The 21,587-nt window shown below is 35.3% G+C and overlaps 1 protein-coding gene across 3 annotated transcripts in view; it reads right to left on the bottom strand.

Annotated features, from left to right (window-relative positions):
• The window catches only part of CTNNA3 (catenin alpha 3), a 1,800,030-nt gene that overhangs the window by 665,979 nt on the left and 1,112,464 nt on the right, over positions 1–21,587 (bottom strand). The window lies entirely within an intron of this gene.

The raw sequence follows: 21,587 nt of genomic DNA, 5'->3' as shown, positions 1-21,587 counted from the left end.
TATTTACAGATACTTTCTTTATACCATGAAAGAGCCATGAGAAAGAGTATGGGATTCCTTGCCCTTCCTTTGACCCTCACCCTTACTCAACATTGTTCTTGCTAGCTGCTGAGTGTGTCCAGCTGCAATGTTTCCTCTGATCTACAAGTTACGTCATTGTCTTCATCACTGCAAGGAAATAGCTTTCTATCATTTTTCTAACCTTCCTAACGTCTCTGTTGGTTATTACATACTTCAACACATTGCAGGTTTTACTACTCAAATCCAAAATACATTCAGTTGCAGAAAACCACACTTTAGCTGCACACAATAGAAGCAGACAACAAACATATCCTTGGATCACAACTGTAGAGTACCACAAAATGTAACTTAAGTAGATTTATAGTCTGCTTTTTTATAGCATTACTTTTAATATGTGAACCATGAAACAATTCCTTGATTTGCATTTACATATAATGAAATAAAAGCCATACATTATTTAACTGTGGAAGGGCATTGTTCACTTTATGAATGTATATGAAAATGGCTTCCCTGACAAGGGCTTTTGTTGGCTTGAAGGTCACAATGCTTCGAATTTCATATCTGACGTACAATTAGCACACCTGTGAATTATTTGAAAAGGGCAGTAGTTTCAGCACGCCTTCCCGCCTCCAAGCCCCACTCACGGAAAGTATGATTCAGCAATCTAATCACTTTGACATGTCTTCTAATAATTTGCACTGCTCTGAAGAAAATCTCTATCTATAAATTTGAGTGCTGTTTCTTTTTAGTAAAATTTTAAAAATTAGAAATTATTGGCTCAATCTTCTGGTCAAATCAGATGAATGCTGGTTAATCCAAAGTTTAAAAATTACAAAAACATGCCCGAAATACTCTTTTCTTTATTTTTTAATGGATCATCTTTCTCTTTTTTTTCCCCTTTTAAAAACAGACATTCTTGGTACTGGACATTTGCTGGACACCATGTTTATTGTAAGCCAATTCAGTGACTAACGTAATGTGGAAATCATCCTAATCACAAAAGTTCTGTTTACATGAGTAGACTTAAGTTTTAGAAAATTCTCAATTGAAAATGCAACACAGCTAAATGTTTTCTACTCAATTAATAATCATCCTAACACTCTGTCCTCCTTTATTCAGACAGACTTGAAATTATCCTTACCAGAACTGTTTTATGTCAGATAAATTTTCTAAATAATCAAGTACTATTTCCAGGTTATGGCAAGTGGAGTTTTAGTGATATTATATACAAACAAATTTGAATTTATGAGATAGCTAGTATTCTGTGACAAAATGAAATAAAAGTTAAGTGATAGAAATAAAATCTCTTTACATTTCTAATTAGAGTGACTTGTGACATATTTTCCAAAGCTGCATCAATATGTAAATGAAAGCTAAATTTCTTCTAACAATATTCCTAAGTTCTGTGTGGCTTTTTAGGAAGCCAGTTATGTTTCTGAGCACAGCATGAAGTCAACTCCCTACTAATCAAAGAAAGCAAAATGCAAATAAAATATTTTGTAAAACTGTTTGAGATATTTGGACATCTGAGATCCTTTGTACAATCTAACTTTGACAACATTTCAAAGTCTGTGTAAAGCTTCATTATTCAAGAGATCCCTTTGGAAAGTTTCTTCCCACTAAGGGAAATTAGGGCATAGGAAGTTTTTAGAAACAAATAGATCTTGAACCTAGAGTCAAAACAGGCTTGAACCTGATTTCCACAATTAATAAGCATTTGACCATGGGCAAAGTGTTAGCTTCTCTTAGCTTATTTTCTAACCTGAAAAATAGGTATGATAATACCTATGTCACTGGAGTGCTTTGATTAAATGAGATAGTGCATGGAGATGGCCTGAAGCTACCAGGTAGGCTTGACCAGGTATGAATTTCCTTCCAGTTCACCTATCTCTCTACCAATGCAGGGTGGGAAAGAGCAGTTAGTCTCTTAAGAGGTTTTACAGAATTAAAACCTTATGGGAGGCTAAAGAAATTTGACAAAATGTCTAATCTGAGAGACAAACTGAAGCATTTTTAGGACTCATGCAGGAAATACATAGTATCTTGATATAACTCAGTGGTTGGGTGGGTTGGTAGGTCCCCAGGCAAACGTGAGTGTGTATGCCCTCCCTAAAGGGATTAGAACTCTTTAAAACAGAATGAAAAGCAAACAACAACATTTCCTTGACCAAAGGAACAGTCTGTTGGCTTTAGTTCATAGGTCAGCAGTTTGTGAATTCTGAACCCTATTCTCTAATCCTCTATTGTATAGATAGGAAAACAAAATCAAACAGGGAGAAGAAACAAACTCAAAACATCCAATGACAGGGAGACTATTAAGTATAGCTGTGGGTGCTCTTTTATGCCACCCCTGAATAAAAAGTATTGACAAAAGTTCCTTCATTGAAATAACTTTCTATTGATATTGTACTACATTCTTAACCAAGTCCATGAAGATCAGTCTAAATTATCCTAAGTAAATGGGACCAAGGGCACTCAGGTAAATTCATAAGTTTGTTAAAAGAAAAAGGCCAGAACACTATATTCTTTCATTTTTATAAAAAATTAAACTGGGGCACCTGGGTGGATCAGTTGGTTAGGCATCTGCCTCTTGGTTTTGGCTCTGGTCATGATATGGGGGTTGTGGGATTGATCCCCACCCCTCCCTCTGTCCCTTCCCCTGCTCTTGCCCTCTCTCTCTCTCTCAAATAAATAAATCTTAAAAAAAATAAACTATATCATTAAAGTCATTACTGATACTGTATCTAATAATTTCAAAAGATAAATTAAAAAATCTTTAAACAGCAACATGTCATGTTACTGAGAATGATTTTATTTATGTATATATTTTACATCAGTGCCTTTCACGTGAACTTCTGTCCTTCTCACCAGTCCTTCTGCCTCTAAGATGTATGTCCATTCTAGACCTTTCAAACTTGACTAAATGTACTACTCTATCTGGATTGTTAAAAAAAAAAAAAAAAAAAATTGTAGACAACAAAGCCTGGTCAGATGATTCCTAAACTAATTAACATTTGTTATCATGCTGTTGATGTTTGTTCTTCTCTTTCTGGCTCCTAATTCAAGTTTTGTATACCAATTTTATATGTTCCTGTCATTCTTTCTATTTGCTGAACTTTGGTTCTAGCTTTCACATGGCATAGAACATGGTGCCCAGGGCTCCTGGGTGGTTCAGTTGGTTAAGTGCCCAACTCTTGATTTTGGCTTAGGTCATGATCTTGCAATTGTGGGATTGAGCCCCATGTTGGTCATGCTTAGTGTGGAGTCTGCTTCAGATTCTCTCTCCATCTCCCTCTCATTCACTCTCTCTCTCTTTCAAATAAATAAATAAAATCTTAAAAAAAAAAAAAAAAAAGGAACATGGTACCCTTCACTCCCTAACCTATGGTCTTAAATGAGAAATGAATCATTGAACATTATATCAAAGACTAATGATGTACTATACATTGGCTAATTGAATTTAAATATAAATATAAATAAATAAATAAATAAATAAATAAGAAGAAAGAAATGCTCTACTTTGGAATCTGGTCTTGTAGAACCCTACCAGTTAGGCTAGTTCTGTCCCACACTTTCCATCAAGTGAGGGAGATGACCATGCTTGACCCAAAAAAAATGACTCACTAATGACAGAGCCAAAGACAGTTATAAAAAAAGATACTTGGGGATTTGAGGTATTCTCAATGACTTTTCAGTCTACTATGCTATCTGCTCAACTCTGCTTTTCATCATTGCTTTGTTCTGATCTGGTAAAGAGACTGTATTTTAAAAGTATTGAATATCAGAGGAGCACCTGGGTGCTCAGTCCATTAAGCATCTGACTTCAGCTTAGGTCATGATCCCAGGGTCCTGGGATCAAGCCCCACATTAGGCTCCACACTCAGCAGGGAGTCTGCTTGTCTCTCTGTCCCTCCCTCTGCTTGTGCTCACTCTCTCTCTCTCTCAAATAAGTAAAAATATTTTGTAAAAAGTATTGAATACCAGAGCATGCTATATTTCAACATTCTAGTATCAAGTTTTATTTGAAATCTCAGCAGTAGTAGTTGTCCTCTCAGTCATTTTAGACAACTGAAATGCTATTGTTACTAGGAATGAGCTCACTATTTGGACAGCTGTTCATCACACATCATTCAGTCTGTCACTTTGGAATTCTCACACAGCTATTTACCTGTGATAGGATTTCTCAAGAACATGAAGCAAACTTTGATGTTTGATGAGATTTCCATTGCCACACATTCATTGTTTATACATAGTTCACATCGTTAATTGTAATATCATGTCACTGTGTATCCTAGCTCTCAGTGGGGGATAAAGGTCACTGTCTCATTTTCATTCACTTTTCTCTCTGACAGATGGTCATGCAACTCTTGTGTAAACACTTTCGAGACTGAGAGAATTTTTGAGTCACTAGCTTATCAATGGTAATAGGATATGATTGTGTAGAGAGCAAATATTCTTAGAAAGGTACCTGAGACACCAATATTTATTAGGCTGCTAGAAGAGGCTAATCCTACCACAAATCTTAGAAAACTGGTCAGGGATAGAGGTTACCCACAATACTTTGATGCTATAGAGGCTGGGAGAAGAGAAAGTTTCAAGGTGATCTCAGTTATCAAATACTGAGAGGTCAAGTAAGTAATCCCTGAAGTTGTCCATCGATTCAGCCACATGAAGGGCCATCCTTAGAATGTTGGAGTGGAATGTTGATGGTCAAACTAGCCTATGTGGTCAGAGAACTGGGTAGGTGGTGAGGTAGTCTCATGTATCTTACAACTCAAAGCAGAGAACTAGAAACTACCTGGACAATATTCACTCTCCCATTCCCATATCTATCAATTTCTTTTTATTTAACTTCTCAAACATCTCCTGAATCATCTTCTTTTCTAGCTCCCCACCCTCATCATGCATAGTTCTTTTTTTCTCTTTGTTTCAGGTATTAAACCCACTTTCAGTTACCCATACTTCCTTCTGCCACAGGATATTTGCACATGCCATTTTCTTTAGCCTGGAATATTCTCCTCCTCCTTCTTAACTGTCACCCTTATACCCCTTAGACCTGCTTAACTGCTATCCATCAGATATCCATCTGCTCAAAAGTAATTCCTTAAACAGTTTTTCACCAATGCTTCATCGCCCATCCACCCTGGAGACTTCCCCCCTATCCAAGTCAGGTTTTTCTTTCACAGCTTGAGTCTCAGTTTGTGATTATACATTCACTGAAGGGATTATTTGATTAGTGACCATTTCCTCTGCTTTATAAGAGCAGAGTCCTTACCTGTGTTTGCTCATCATTAGGCCCTCAGTTCCTAGGGCCTGATATATGATAGCCAAACAGTAATAGATCTTCAGTGAATGAATAAATGCATGAATGCACAAATTAGCATGCTTAATAATGTATCATTCCCAAAGAGAGAATGAAAAATGGAACATAGAGGAAGACGACAACAGCAGAAATTCAGGACAAGTAAGAAAGGGGAATAAAATCTCCCTTTGAAATTCATTTTCAATATTCCACAAAGGCTTAGACAGCTGGACTTCAAAGAAAAGTAACACACTTTTCTTCTAGTCTGGTCATCATACTTAACAAAGCTTGGGGGGCAGTTTCTTTCAAGTTTTACTTTCACTTAAGATACCAAATTGGAAACAACTGAAGAGCTCCCAACTTAGCTTTTAATTTATTTATTTTTAATCAAGTAAAATAATTGTTCAAAGGGCCCAAGCTGGCTGCCAAATGCTGGTGAGTATGGCAGATGGAAAGAAGTATGATAACTGCCATCAACAAACCCAGGAGCTTTAGGGTCTCCTGCAGAACATAATATAATGCATGCTTTGTTTGCAGCCAAGCCTCGCTTAGAGGCCTGGGACTGAGCTTGAGAAGTATAGAAGGGGTCTGTGATCTCCCACTGTTGGCATCCAAGTGACTTCGGGCTAAACAAGTCAACTTTTCTATTTCTCCTGGTGAAACAGTTTTGCCCTGATGCTCTTTGTAATAACAAGAAATGAACATGAATTACAAGTTTTCTAAAGTATTTCACTAATAGAATTGTGCTATAGAAATGCAGGGCAAGAAGCAGGGGGACAATTTTAATCAAGTAACAAATATTGATTATTCACCTCTTATGTGGGCTGGGAACTGCAAGGGAAATCAAAGACAGTAGAAGCAAATCTCAGGAAATAGAATCTATTTACGGGAACAGATGAAAGAGAGAATAAAACTCTAGTTTCTAAGTACGATAGGAAGCTAAAGGTAGTGGACCTCATAGAAGCAAGTGTAGTCAGGGTGTTTCAAGAAAACAAATTATTACCAAGGAACTTCATATTCTCTTGGGCTTTGCATCTCAAGCTACCTCCCAAGCTTTATGAATCTTACATCACACAATCCTGTCTCTGAATTACTTTAGCTGGTGTTAACAATTTATCTGTCTGTCTTTGGTTATTCATCCGCAAGATGAGGAACAGATTAATTATTTGATTTGTAGGTCTCCTCCCATTTCAATAATTGCCTTTTAGTGATTATGTAACCTGATAACAAAATTAGATAGGAATTAGGGGCAGAGCTATCAGGCAATTTATAAATAAAATATTAGCAACTTAAATCTAATTATGTAAAAAAAAAAGAAAAATTATACAGCAAGACAATGTGATTTATCTGAGGAATAAACCAGTGGTTCATGATTGGGAAATCTAACTATAAAATCTCTTGTCTTGCTATATTTCAACAGATTTCAGAAAAGCTATTGATGACAGTTTTATGCCTATTCTTATTAAGGCAAAATAAAGCTAAACAAACAAAGAAACAAAAAAATCTTAGTGAGCTATAACTAGAAGGAACCATTCTTTTTTTTTTTTTTTAAAGATTTTATTTATTTATTTGACAGAGAGAGACAAAGCGAGAGAGGGAACACAAGCAGGGGGAGCGGGAGAGGGAGAAGCAGGCTTCCTGCTGAGCAGGGAGCCTGATGCAGGGCTCAATCCCAGGACCCTGAGATCACGACCTGAGCCCAAGGCAGACACTTAACGACTGAGCCACCCAGGTGCCCCTAGAAAGAACCATTCTTAACCTGAAACAAATGCCAGAAATTTACAGCAAATATCCTGCCCAAAAGTCAAGATTAAGATAAGCATTTCCACTATCACTGAGGTTAATCAATATTTTACTCAAGGTTCTAGTCAATGTAAATGAACCTAAGAAATAACTGATAGCTGCAAATATTAAACCGAGGGTGACAAAATTGCCTATCTAAAGAATGCAAGATAGTTTTCTGAAAAGCTGTTATCACTACTGAGTATTTAGTAACATGTCTTAATGCAGGATGAATATATGTATTACTTTTCTATACAACAGTGAGCATAAAATAAAATTTTAGTAGCCCAATATCTGTCATAGTAGCAACTAAAGTTATAAATTTCATGGTATATATACCTATTAAGAAATAGTACAACCATTGAATGTGTAGATTGCTCTAGGTAGCATAGACATTTCAGCAATATTTGTTCTTCCAATCTATGAACATGGAACGTTTTTCCATTTCTTTGTGTCTTCCTCAATTTCTTTCATGAGTATTCTTTAGTTTTTTTTTTTTAGTACAGATCCTTTGCCTCTTTGGTTAGGTTTATTCCTAGGTATCTTCTAGTTTTGGGTGCAATTGTAAATGGGATTGACTCCTTAATTTCTCTTTCTTCTGTCTTATCATTGGTGTATAGAAATGCAACTGATGTCTGTGCATCGATTTTATATCCTGCCATTTTACCGAATTCTGTGTGAGTCTTAGCAGTTTTGGGGTGGAGTCTCAACTTTTTTCATAGAACTGGAACAAATAATTCTAAAATTTGTATGGAACCAGAAAAGACCCCGAATAGCCAGAGGAATGTTGAAAAAGAAAAGCAAAGCTGGCGGCATCACAATTCCTGACTTCAAGCTCTATTACAAAGCTATCATCATCAAGACAGTATGGTACTGGCACAAAAACAGATAGATCAATGGAACAGAATAGAGAGCCCAGAAATGGACCTTCAACTCTATGATCAACTAATCTTCAACAAAGCAGGTAAGAGTATCCAATGGAAAAAAGACAGTCTCTTCAACAAATGGCGTTGGGAAAATTGGACAGCCACATGCAGAAGAATGAAACTGGACCATTTCCTTACACCACACACAAAAATAGACTCAAAATGGTTGAAAGACCTCAATGTGAGACAGGAATCCATCAAAATCCTTGAGGAGAACACCGGCAGCAACCTCTTCAACCTCAGCTGCAGCAATGTCTTGCTAGACACATCTCCAAAGGCAAGGCAAACAAAGGCAAAAATGAACTATTGGGACTTCATCAAGATAAAAAGCTTTTGCACAGCAAAGGAAACAGTGGACAAAACCAAAAGACAACCAACAAGATGGGAAAAGATATTTGCAAATGACATATCAGATAAAGGGCTAGTATCTAAAATCTATAAAGAACTTATCAAACTCAACACCCAAAGAACAAATAATCCAATCAAGAAATGGGCAGAAGACATGAACCGATTTCTCCAAAGAAGACATCCAAATGGCCAACAGACACATGAAAAAGTTATCAACATCACTCAGCATCAGAGAAATACAAATCAAAACCACAATGAGATAACATCTCACAAGAGTCAGAATGGCTAAAATTAATAAATCAGGAAATGACAGATGTTGGTGAGGATGCAGAGAAAGGGGAACCCTCCTACACTGTTGGTGGGAATGCAAGCTAGTGCAGTCACTCTGGAAAACAGTATGAAGTTTCCTCAAAAAGTTGAAAATAGAGCTACCCTATGACCCAGCAATTGCACTACTGGGTATTTACCCCAAAGATATGAATGTAGTGATCCAAAGGGGCACCTGCACCCCAATATTTATAGCAGCAATGTCCACAATAGCCAAACTATGGAAAGAGCCCAGATGTCCATCAAAAGATGAATGGATAAAGAAGATGTGGCATATATGTGTACAATGGAATATTACATAGCCATCAAAAAATGAAATCTTACCATTTGCAAGGACATGGATGAAACTAGAAGGTATTATACTAAGCAAAATAAGTCAGTCAGAGAAAGACAATTATAAGATCTCACTTATATGTGCAATTTAAGAAACAATGCAGAGGATCATAGGGGAAGAGAGGAAAAAATGAAACAAGATGAAACCAGAGAGGGAGAAAAACCATAAGAAACTTAATCATAGGAAACAAACTGAGGGTTGCTGGAGGGGAGAAGGGTGGAGGGATGGGTTAACTGGGTGATCGACATTGGGGAGAGTATGTGTTGTAATGAGCACTGGCTATTATATAAGACAGATGAATCACAAACCTGTACCCCTGAAACAAATAATAAATTTACATGTTAATTAATTGAATTTAAATTTAAAAAAGAGAAAAGAAATAGTACAACCATATCATATACATGCTTATGTGCATATCATGGTATGCATATGTGTATATGTATTAAATTTTACTTAAGGACATAAAAGAACAACTGGATAAATGGGGAGAAATATCATATTCCTGAATGAGAATGCTCAATATTATAAAATAAAATGTCAACTCTTCCTATATTTGTCAATTAATTTAATAGATCTAAATGGAACTTAGCTTAATTTTAACATACATGTGAAAGGATATGTGAAAGGCTAGCATAGATGATTTACAAAAAAGAAGAATAAAGGAAAGTATAGTAAGTGAGTAATTAAAACCCTTGGAAATTTAATGCCTTTCAGAGCGATGGGAAAAAATAATGATGATACCCCAATTGGCTACTACTTGGAGGGAGGGTGGGGAGTTCAATGTACATAAAAAGACTGGCATATATGACTGCATAAAGATTTTTGAAATTTCAAAATAATGAAAACTTATAAAGTCAAATGCAAAAGATAGAACAAAAGTATTTGGTATAGTATAACCCAAACAAGATTAGCATCCTGAAGGCATAAATAATTCTTAAACATCAAGAAGGAAAAAGGGGCATTAAAAATGGACAAAATATTTAAACAGACAATTCACATATGAAATACAATAAATACATTAAAAGATTCCCAATGTACCTTTCGATCTATTAAGCAGGAAATACAACTAAAACAAGAAAGTGACATTTTTCCTTGTCATATTAGCACTAATTTAAAAATTTGATATTTTACAGTATTGCTGAAGGTATAGGGAAGTAATTAGAGGGTAAATGGCCAACTTTCCAGACAGCTCTATAGCTTCATCTACGAAAATTTAAAATGCAAAAGTGCAGCAATTCCATTTAATGTAATCTGTCCTTCAGAAATACTTGCATATGTGAACAAACATACAGCCACAGGAAGGTTCATTGCAACTTTACTTGTAAAAGTGAAAAGGAATCTAAATATTTATCAATGGAGAATAAATTATATTATGTAATACTATGATTCTGTAAAAAATGTAAAAAAAAAAACTTTCTGCTAACAAAATATCTCAAATATATATAATTTAAGTAAAAAATATTGTAGCATATATGTAAAAAGTGTTCCTATTTAAATAAAATTATGTATTACAATTATGTATAAATGCAAAATATAAAGTCTACAGTGATAAGTCCCAACTATTAACATGACTTATATATGGGAAAAAAGTGGGATTGCTATTGCCATAAAGAGAATCATTCTATTTTAATTTTATGCTTCTATAGTGCCTGAATTTTTTCCACGTATCTTTTTTCACTAAATATTTAATTAAAAACAAAAAGGATGAAATAATGAAATAGTTCTATATGTATTGGAAACATCCCACTGACAAGGAAAACAGAATGTCTAACATGAACTCATTTGTTAAAGAAGATGTGTGTGTGTGTGTGGGTGTGTGTATGAAAGTGTATATCTAAAATGTTTTTCACCAAAATGGTAATTATGGTTACCTCTGAGAAGTAAGACTCAAGATAACTTCAACTTTCCTTCTTCACGCTTTTAAAAATTTATAGGGCAACCCTCTCGGGTCCTCTCCCTCCTCGGGAGCTTTGGACTATCACTTTGTTATTACTCAACAAACCTTGCTTTGCTGCCCATCAAAAAAAAAAAAAGTATATTTATATATATAATAAATTTATAATTTGTTTTTATAATGAGGATGAATCATTTTTAAGCAAAAAAAATAAATTTCATTTTGAAGAAAATATAAAATTTCTCTACCTATATTTGAACTTTTAATACCAATCAAGAGGATCATATTAATCATGACAATTACTGCAAAATCTGAGGATCCAAAGCCATTTAAAAGTAGATTTTCCAGAAAATACAGATATATAATGACTAAGTGCTACTAGATAGAAAATCGTGTCGATTGTTTCAGATGCTGTTATATTAAAATGATGATTCACAAATATTGATGGTAATTTGAATGGGAGAACTAGGCACTGGTTTTATCTCATGTTTATTTAATATCATGGCAAATATTAAATGAATAAAAGCCCATTGCCAATGGCAAATTGAGATGACCCAAAAGTGACCTTAACTACAAATAAAAATTCCATTTGTTTAGAAGCTCAGGTATTCCATGCATGGTGTGTGTGTGCATGTGTCTGTGTGTTTGTTAGTCTGTTTGCAACAGATTGAAGGTGATGCTTCCAGTGATCAAGGGATTATAAAATAGTCCTAAATTTTTTCTTTTCTTATTTTACCCAGGTCCTCCAATTCTATGCAAATTTGCATTCAAACTTCTTGTTCCTCTCCAATGAGTCATTAAAGATGAAAATATTCATTTGTCTAAGTGGACATATGCCAATGTTATTCTAAAAAACAAGCATTAATAGTTGTGTCAGTATGTGTCATCACAAAGGAAATGAATGAGATGAAAACACACACACACACAAACACATGAACACACACAGGACTTAAACAGTTTTGGCTGTTAGAGTGCTACTTCTAATAAATTATCTGAAGTATGTTCCAGAGCCTAAATTGATGTCTGCAATGTATATAGCTCTAAGGATCCCATTTTACCAAACACATTTCTCATCTTTTATTTTGAAACAATATATAACTGTATACGAATACACATATACCATATTGATCTACAATGTAAACTATAATAGTAAAACCAGCTAGACAGTTTCCTCAAGGTCCCTCTCTGAATTAAGCTATTATTCACCTCAGAATCATCACCCAAAGGATAAAAGTATGTGCCACCTGTCAAGTAAATCTAATATAATAAACAACATCAAATAAAATCAACTTAACAACCAAAGAGACAATGCAAATCTAAACTATAAATTAAAGACAAGATCAAGTGTTGTTTCTTGAACTGGTGATATACTTTGTTGGCTGCTGAGGGTCAAGCATAAATATGAAGCATGCAGGTCCAATAAGTTCTTATTAATAGCATCAGTGTGTAAAGAGCAGATGTCAAAAAATACTATAATTGGCCTTCACTATCATTGAAATTGACATCAAGTTTCAAAGTAATTTTTATGACCAGTGACCTGACATCTCAAGTGGCAGTAAGAGAACTGATTTTCTTAAAGACAGACAGAATGTGCTAAAGCCAACATAAAGTTTTTAGTTAAATTCCGAACCACCATTTTTTGTACATATCCCTCTATTCAAATGTCGTCACAGAAACCAAAGTTGTCATACACTGCAAAATTAATTGAATCATACAGACTTTGCAGATATGGATGAGACAGCCAAGACCACCTGATTCCCTAACTAATCAAGACATCCACACCTAGATACATTCCTTACTTTCATGAAGGAAGGAGTCTCTTAGTAGAGTGACAGTTTGCAATCAATCCTCTGACAGCTTTTATTTTGGAAGATATCAGAACAATAACTTATGCAACGATTTTTTTCCTTGTAGGTATCTGTTTATGACAAAAGTTAAATTCTAACTTTGAAGGAAATAAGCAAATAAGCTTAAATTACTAGAATTACAATCCTGGGGAAAGACTCTTATCTCTCAGTAAAAATGACCCATAGTGAGTAAAACAAATTGCAAGAACACAATATGTGTAAGGAGGTGTGTGTATACATGTGTATGGAGGAGAGGGAGTGGGGTAAGCATGACTGCATATGTGTGTATGAAGGCCCCAACAAAATATGCAAATCAGTATATGACTATTAAACACTATGGTTTCCATATCCCCTTATCCTTGGGTTCCCCAAATCCTGTGAGGGCTTTTTAGATGGGTTTTAGATTTAAATTACATAATAATGGGGCACCTGGGTGGCTCAGTTGGGTAAGCATATGCCTTTGGCTCAGGTCATGATCTCAGGGTCTTGGGACTGAGCCCGCATTGGGCTCCCTGCTCAGCGGGGAGTCTGCTTCCCTCTCTCCCTCACCCCCTACCCCTCCCCGCCCATGATTTCTGTCTGTCTGTCTGTCTCTCTCTCTCAAATAAATAAAATCTTTAAAAAAATAAATGACATAATAAATAGTGAAGTGTAGCTAAACAATGTGATAAAGGAGGAAAAGAAAATCAAAGATTTAGGTCCCTCTAAGTTTGGCAAGCAAGTGAGCTATTATATGTTTGATCTTGGCTACTCCTGCTACCTCTACAGCACACTGAAATGCTGGGTTCATAATGTGAGTACTGGATGCCATTAGAGGACATGATAATGATATACTTGCCATTCAATCCTAGCAGTATTTCTTGATATTACTAATGGTTCCCAATAGCTCTAGCAGGGAGGAGGGAAAGGGAGGAGTGAGAGACCTTGTTTTACTAACTTTCCTTAATTACAGCAAACCTATGTATTAATTCTATCTGCACAAGGTTGAACTGTAAAATCCTGACAACAGAAACCACCTTAATCTCTTTATAGTTCTCAACTTTGCAAGCAATGGTGCTCATAAATTCTCTGTCAAATAGAATTCATTTAAGCCAACACTGCAATTAAATATTTTTCACATTGTCTTCTCTATGAAGGTTATTATGAATGTGTTTACAGAGGGCTAAAGACAATAACATTCCACAAATATTTATTATGTATGTTATCAGACCTATTTTAGACCTAACTCAAGGAAGAACAGAAGATAATAGTTCTCAAGCTTCAAGAAATCAAGGATTTGGATGTAAAAACACAAAACAAGATACTAAATAAGTAAAACACTAGTTGCTGACGGGCATCAGAGTAAAGAAGTAGTGCAATGAAGCCTTAAAAAATCTAGCTGGATTATTTTAAAGAATCTTAAAGAAAGATACTTTCTGTATATCAAATGAATTGTTTTTTAAACTATGAATGTAATTACCTTATTCAAAGATACATATTAATAGGAGACAATAGTTTTCATAAATCCCAATATCAGAAGATTTCTGTATAATAAAAATCAGAAATTTCTGAATAAAATAAAAAATGGTATTTAATAAATAGTGAATGTTCTAATGAAAACAAATGTTACTCCAAAAATCTTAAAGTTAAATTTTATGTGATTACATTTCCATCTTTATGACAACATTGACCATGCATTTTGTCGTTTTCAATTCTTATCTCCAGTAATGCGAAACTTGAACCAAATTCAAGAAAGCAGTGCTGCACTAAAGGTGGACCCATGCACATCAGCTCCATGGCTCCACATGGCCCCACGAGCCAGGGCTGGATCCTCACCAGCACCACCTCAAGGTCTTGAATCATAGCTGCAGGAGTTGGAGGGCATTTTGCATCATCTAGTCCAGTTCTTGACCCTGCTTCAGGAAGCTGGCTTGCTTGCACTGCACCTGGAGCCTTTCAAAATGTTGTCAGGCTCAGCCTCTGAAGAGAGAAATCCCACAGTGTTCTGGCTTTACTCAGTGTGTGTTTGGTTCCAGAAGTCAGAGATAGGTGGGGGCAGAGGGTGGGCTTTCTCACCTATGAGATGGTAACCTTTATGAGTGCCTCCCTCCTGGACTAAAAGGAGAGTACAAAGTGCCCTTGATGCTTAGCAACAAGAAACAGAGAATGCCAAATAAAAGTCCAGTCCATTTTTCACTGCTGCAGTTAGAGTCCTACTTCACCTGTGGATTCCTCCTGCCTCAGGCTGCGGAGCTTTGGAAAACACACACACCTTGTATCTCTCTCTCCTGTTGATTAATTAAAACTAATGGGCAGCTGTCCTCCCTGCGTAAAGCTACAGCCATTACTGAATTACTTGAGGGCTAATTACACTGTTTGTCCAGGCACAGAGTTTCTCTTCCTTCCAGCAGCCTACCCTTTGGATCCTTATTACTCATTATCACCTCCACCGATGGAGGAACAAGACAAGACTGTCACCTGTGCCACTTCTTACATTTCCAAGAAAAAGCTGAAATCTAAGTAATGCCATTGTAGGCTTCCCTGCAGAGGTTTTTAGCTCAGCAAAATCTCTCTTGTAACCTTTGTTCATAATTTTTCCCTAAATGCTGAAATTATAGTATTAAGAACTAGAAATCTTTTCTGCAAATGACTTTTAAATTTCCTTTTCAGGTATCTTTAAGGGTCACTATCAATTCAAATTCAATTCTTTATCTCCTCTCTCCCAGCTCATTCTATTCAACCTGCTTTTTCAATTGGATAGATTTTCCCCCCTTCCTCCAGCAATGGACTTTGAAATCTATTGCTTTTTTCCCATAAGTAGACTAACGTCAGTCCCTCCTCTCTTCTTCTGTTCATCTTCCACACCTAGTCCTCCTTTTCCAATGCCCATCCTATTGTCTTCTCTTAAACTAAACTTTTCACTCTCCACATAATCAATATACCGCCACCATTACTGCTGGCCCTTTCTGGAACCTCCAGGCACCCCAGTGGAACTATCTTTATTGGTTTCTGGGCTCTGAGCTATCATTTTTTCCTCCTCACTCCTTATTCTCTTCACGATTTTGTTCCCCTCTCACCAATCCTTCCATCTTCTAGATTCTAAGTTTCCCTCACACTTTTCCACTCCCCTGTCTCTATGGTAAGTGAAACATAACATATGAACAATATGGGATGTTTTCTCCTTGTACTTTAAAGATATCACATTTATCTGCTTTCTCTTTGGGTAAATAATTCATTTCCTGTTGTTTTGCTAATAGAATCTGTAAGCCAGGGGTAGTTTTACAGCTATGTTTAGTAAATTGAATAGTAGCATATTTTGTCATAATGCAGGAAGTGTACCAGAAATCACTCATTTGGGAGCTGTGAAGTCCTGAGGGGCAAGACTCAAATGCTGTGGTGGATTAGTTAAACCACAGAACAAGTAATTATAATTGCTTATCCAGTTAAATATTATGAGTTACAGTGAGTGTTTAAGCTAGTGTTGAAAAAATATTTTATTATTTCAAGACTTGCATCCTAGTGACTGTCATTAATTTTATTATGTTCAGTCAGCCAACATATAGTACATCATTAGTTTTTGATGTAGTGTTCACTATTTTTTAAGTAGGTCCAGTAAAATAATTCCGATTTATCTTCACTCTGTTAATAAATACAGGAAAAATGGAGGTTGCTCTATGAAAATATGAAGCAGCATGATTTAAAAAAAAAGAAATGGCAGTATGGGATATTGGGATCCAAAGATTGAACTCTTTCTGCCTTACTTTATATTTTACTTATAGCATTTGCCATGCAGATGACTAACCTCAAGGGTCTCATTGTCAACTTACAGTTGTGCCCTCAAATACATCAGGTTAGTGGTAACACATCATATATATCTCTTAGAGTATTACCCAATAATATAGATTCAAATCCTTCTAACTCTCCACTCTTTCCAAATCTCCAGAAAAAAAAAAAAAAAGTTTGAAGCATCTATTTAGAAATCACTGTGTACACACTCTGATTTGGGAGTTCATAACTAGTTTAATAAAATATAATCGGGAACCAGAAACGTTCTAATGCTATGTGTCACTTTATGGTTAAATAAGTATGTATGTGAAAGTAAAAATGACCCTAATAAATTTGCCAAGTCAAATTTTCTACTTCGTATGTGTCACTTTTAATTTATCACTGTAATCATGTAAAACTCCTGTGTAATTAAAAGAAAGACTTATTTTCTACAATGTCTATCACACTATAGATGGAGTCTTTACATACACATACACACACACAGATACATATACATATTTACTTTAAATATTCAAAAATTTAACGATTTTAAAATGAATGTGTTTAGTGTAAAATTTTTGTGAAACAGTTAAATTATAAAGAGTAAACACACTGTCAGTGTGGAAAAGTTGGTTTACTCAATGCATTCTCTCAACTCCTCTTTTCTTTTGCCTTTCCTACCACTCTAGGGCATACTGTGGAGCTCTAACCAGATCCTTTCTTCAGAATCAATGCACTCAATAGTCTGCTATTGACCATACATGGCTTAGTCCATCACTAGGGACTGCCCTTGGCTGTAGGAAACTACCTTCCCCAAGATAATGCCCCTTCCAGTGGGCAGTCATAATCAATGACAGTCTGAACTACTACTACAAAGGCTTAACCTCCTTGTCTCAATTTGTGACAATTCTCAAAGGCCATCTGAATTCCAGAACCTCCAATAAATCAGGTGCGTTTCCAGTTGCAACCACATTGTAAGCTAGTTTCTTCTTCTATTCAGTCCTCCCTTCCTCCCTTCCTTACAGGTTTATCTCCCAAGATCACACTCCAATAAACTTCCTGCATGCAATTTCTGTCTCAAAGTCTGTTTTCAGGGGGAACTAATTTAACTAAAATACCTAGTAAACAAAATACTTTTACTGTCTTCCAGGCTGTTCAGCTTGGCCATGTGCCAATGAGACTAGGCACAATTCTCCAGAGGAAAAATTTTTCCTCCATTCATAACCAAGATTTCCTAGAATATGTTTCTTTGACATTTTCCCTTTGTCCTCCTCCCTATCCCACTCACCATGTAGACAAGATACCTGAAAGTCAGCAATATCAAAGCTAACATAGCAAGCATCCACAAATACCTCAGACTCTTGAAAACATCATTGAACAAATGGGCTTATGCCAGCAATCATCAACCCCTAAACTTTTGGATAAGCAGGGGAAAAAACTCTCTTTTTTAAGTTGATTGTTACTTGCAGCCAAATGCAATTCCTAAATGATACAATTAAGGAATCTGTCTAGAAATATATGTATAAGTGTAGTTGAGTGTTATTTACAACAAAGAAATCTAAGTTTTGTAAATGGTAAATTGTGGCTTATCCTTGGGAAAGAAAATTATAGTCATTAGAATAATTCCTTTGAATGCTGATTTAATATTATTGAGAAATACTCAAGGCCATATTAAATTTAATGATATAAATCCACTACACACACACACACACACACACACACACACACACCCCTATGTTTGATGAAGCCACCAATCATCTGAAGTTTCCTTATAGAAAAATTAATTTGCCTGCCATGGTATATTGTATTTTCTAAAGACAGCCACACTAATATACAACTCATTTCCAATGCTCCTCTAAAAATGCATTTAACATTCTTTCCACTAAGAGGTGGAGTCCGTGTTCCCTCACCTTGAATCTGGGCAAGGGCTCCTGACTCCTTCTAACCCACAGAAAACAAAAGGGGTAATAAATGTTGTTGTTTTAAGTCACTACATTTTGGGATTGTTTGTTAGTTACCATTAGATAACAGGAATGCCTGTAGATTCTCTCTATTATCTGATCTCTTAAAATATAGTTTTTTTAAAAAAACTTGAAAATTACAGGAAAATTTACAGTTCATTTGAAACATTTAATATGTGCCCATTGCTCTTTTCAATTGTGATGAAAAATGAGAAAAATACCTTAAGATTAGTTTGCTAGGTGTAGAACCCAGGTCCCCCACCCTAGGATTGTTGGGAGTCTTAAGAGTTAATACAGCTTCTGACAAAATAGTAATGGTCAGCATTTTTGTCCTTTTGTTAAAAGTACTTCAAAATGTGTGCCAAAGATAGTATTTCTTCTAACCAGCAGGCTTCTCATTCCTTGTAGGGACTCTATAAACAGAGGAAAACTACAGCAGAACATATTTGGGTTTACGAGTAAAACTGTAAAAATGCTAATTCTAGACTGAAGCTTGAAAATAAAGAACTTACTTGAGCCTTTTGCCTCCTTTTGTGAAAAAGCATCTTGGCAGGTAAACGGGCATCAGATATCTCACACTTCAATGTCATGATATGCAGATAAGATGCAACAAAGATCAAGAGAGCACCTTACTTCTAGATTTTTTGGAGGGTTATGCTCATCTTTCCCCTAACTTTCCATGTGTAAACTACTACAGTGTCAGGTAATAACTGAAATTCTCATTTCCTTCGAAAAGTCTCCAGTAGAAGTGGCAATATTTCTTTAAATCACACACACATACACCCTGAAATAAAATCTTACACTCCCTCCACCCAGAAAATATGACTAAGTCATTTAAGAAATATTGAATCTCTTCACAGAAAATCAGCAGGTCAGGTAGAAAATTACTCACCCTACACACTGGTTGTGCAGAATGTTGCAGGGTCTGAATTTCTGCCAACATATTTGGCATTGGCATATCTCCACTTTTCAATTTGCTACAATGCACTTAACCTACCACTGTTATTCGGTGTACTATAACTGTAATACGAACACCTGTGTATTAACCTGAGCTCAACTATTCCCTTAGCTAGAAATATTTCCAAACAGGGTGATAAATATAAATGCCTGCCATTTTCACATGTACATATAGTAAACATTCCTGAAATACTTTGACAGCCTACAGTTAACAATAAGCTTTGGTGTACAAGGATTAGAGAATAAGGGCAAGGAAAACTTTAGTAGCACATTCTTAAGTACTTATTATTTCTGCAGTGACATCCTTGCAGTATTTCTTCAGTAACATGAAAAAGTCAATATCTCAGCTGTTGAAGGCCCTGCTTTAGAATTCCAGGGACACACCCAGACAAGTTCTAGTGATTATTCACGGAACAACCTGGACCTAAACCCAACTCTTTAAGCAGAACACTGAAAAGAGCTTTTTAAATCTTACATGCAAAGGAAAGCTTAGATAGATAGATGATAGATGATAGACAGATAGATAGATATCAGGTGATAACAAAAATCAGATAATAACAAACCACAGGTGTTCTAATTAGCTAATGGAGAATAATAAATCATACCAAAATTTAATGATTTAAAACAATAATCATATAATTTACAAGATAAACTTGTAAATCCTACCAATGGCAAATGGGAGCCCACCTTGTCCTCATATTCAAATAAAATTTTATTTCCAAATAGAAAATATTTTCTTTTTAACTATATGTTGATCTGAAAACAAAATGTATATCTTCATAGACATGAAGATAGCAGCTTTGTCCCTCTGTGTAATCAATGACCTTATTTGTGACTCCAAGCATGTACTTCAAATCCTTGTTCCTTAAATGCATCTACTCCTTGTCAAAATTTGGTTTGGAACTGGAAAATTTTAGTAAGCATAGCTATATTTACATTATAAATTCTAAGTGGGAGATTATTTAGGGGCATCTCTTCTCTAGTAGAGTTGATATCATCATTACCAAACCATGTAGATGGAACAGGTATGTGGTCTAAACTATTGCCTTTTATAACTAATTGACAATTTCCTATGGTCTCTTGTTATATTTTTTTTCATCTGTTGTAACACATAAAAGGGTCTAACAAATACTTTATCCTAAGCCTTCTCTGCTGTAAATCAATGTTTATTAATTCACTTCATTGACAATTATGAGTATTTGCTCTCTGTCCTCACAAATTCAAAATTGACCACTATAAAAATGATACAGATTCCATTGCTTTGATTCCATATTGGTTATATCTATTTTTTTCTACTTTCAAATATTTCTTTTATTTCCAAATCATGAAACACTTAAAGAAATTGTATACAAAGAGTTAAGTACAAGATGTATATCATCCCCAGTAGAGTATACTTCAACTGCTCCACAAAAAGAAAATGACAAAATTATGGTGTGTTCACATAATATAATACTATACAATTATCTAAAATAATTTTTAATTGAAATCTTTCTTGGGATAATTGTAAGTTCATATGCAGTTGTAAGAAATAATACAGAGACATTTCTTGTATACTTTGCCATCTTTCCTCCTATAGTAACATTTTGTAAAACTATACTACTAGGGTATTAACAATGATATAATCCACTAATCTTATACAGATTTGCCCAGCTTTACTTCTACCCTTTGTGTGTGAGGCTGTGTGTGTGGGGGGGGGGTGGGTATGTATTAAGTTCTATATAATTTTGTCACCTGTGTATGTTCACCTACACCTATACATTCTATACATTCACCACCACAGTTAAAATAATGAACAACTCCAACGCCACCACAAGAATCTTTCATGTTGCCTTTTGATAACCATATGTATACCCTCCTATCTGGAAACCCTACAAAACCATGCATCTGCCCACCATTTCTAAATTTTATTATTTAAAAATGTTAAGTAAGTGCATTCATCCAAGATGTAACCTTTTGAGGTGTTTTTGTTTGGTTTGGTTTGGTTTGTTTTTTTTAGTTTTTTTTGTTTGTTTTTGTTTTTGCACAGCATAGTTTCCTGGAGATTCATCCAATTTGTTATGTGTATCAATAGTTCATTATTTTTATTACTGAGTAGTATTCTATGATATGTTTGTACTTCAGTGCAAATATTTTCTACCATTCTC

Source organism: Halichoerus grypus, chromosome 7, assembly GCF_964656455.1.
Source record: "Halichoerus grypus chromosome 7, mHalGry1.hap1.1, whole genome shotgun sequence".
NCBI lineage: Eukaryota > Metazoa > Chordata > Mammalia > Carnivora > Phocidae > Halichoerus > Halichoerus grypus.
The sequence above is the reverse complement of the archived record's forward strand: the minus strand, read 5'-3'. Positions and strand labels throughout refer to the sequence as shown.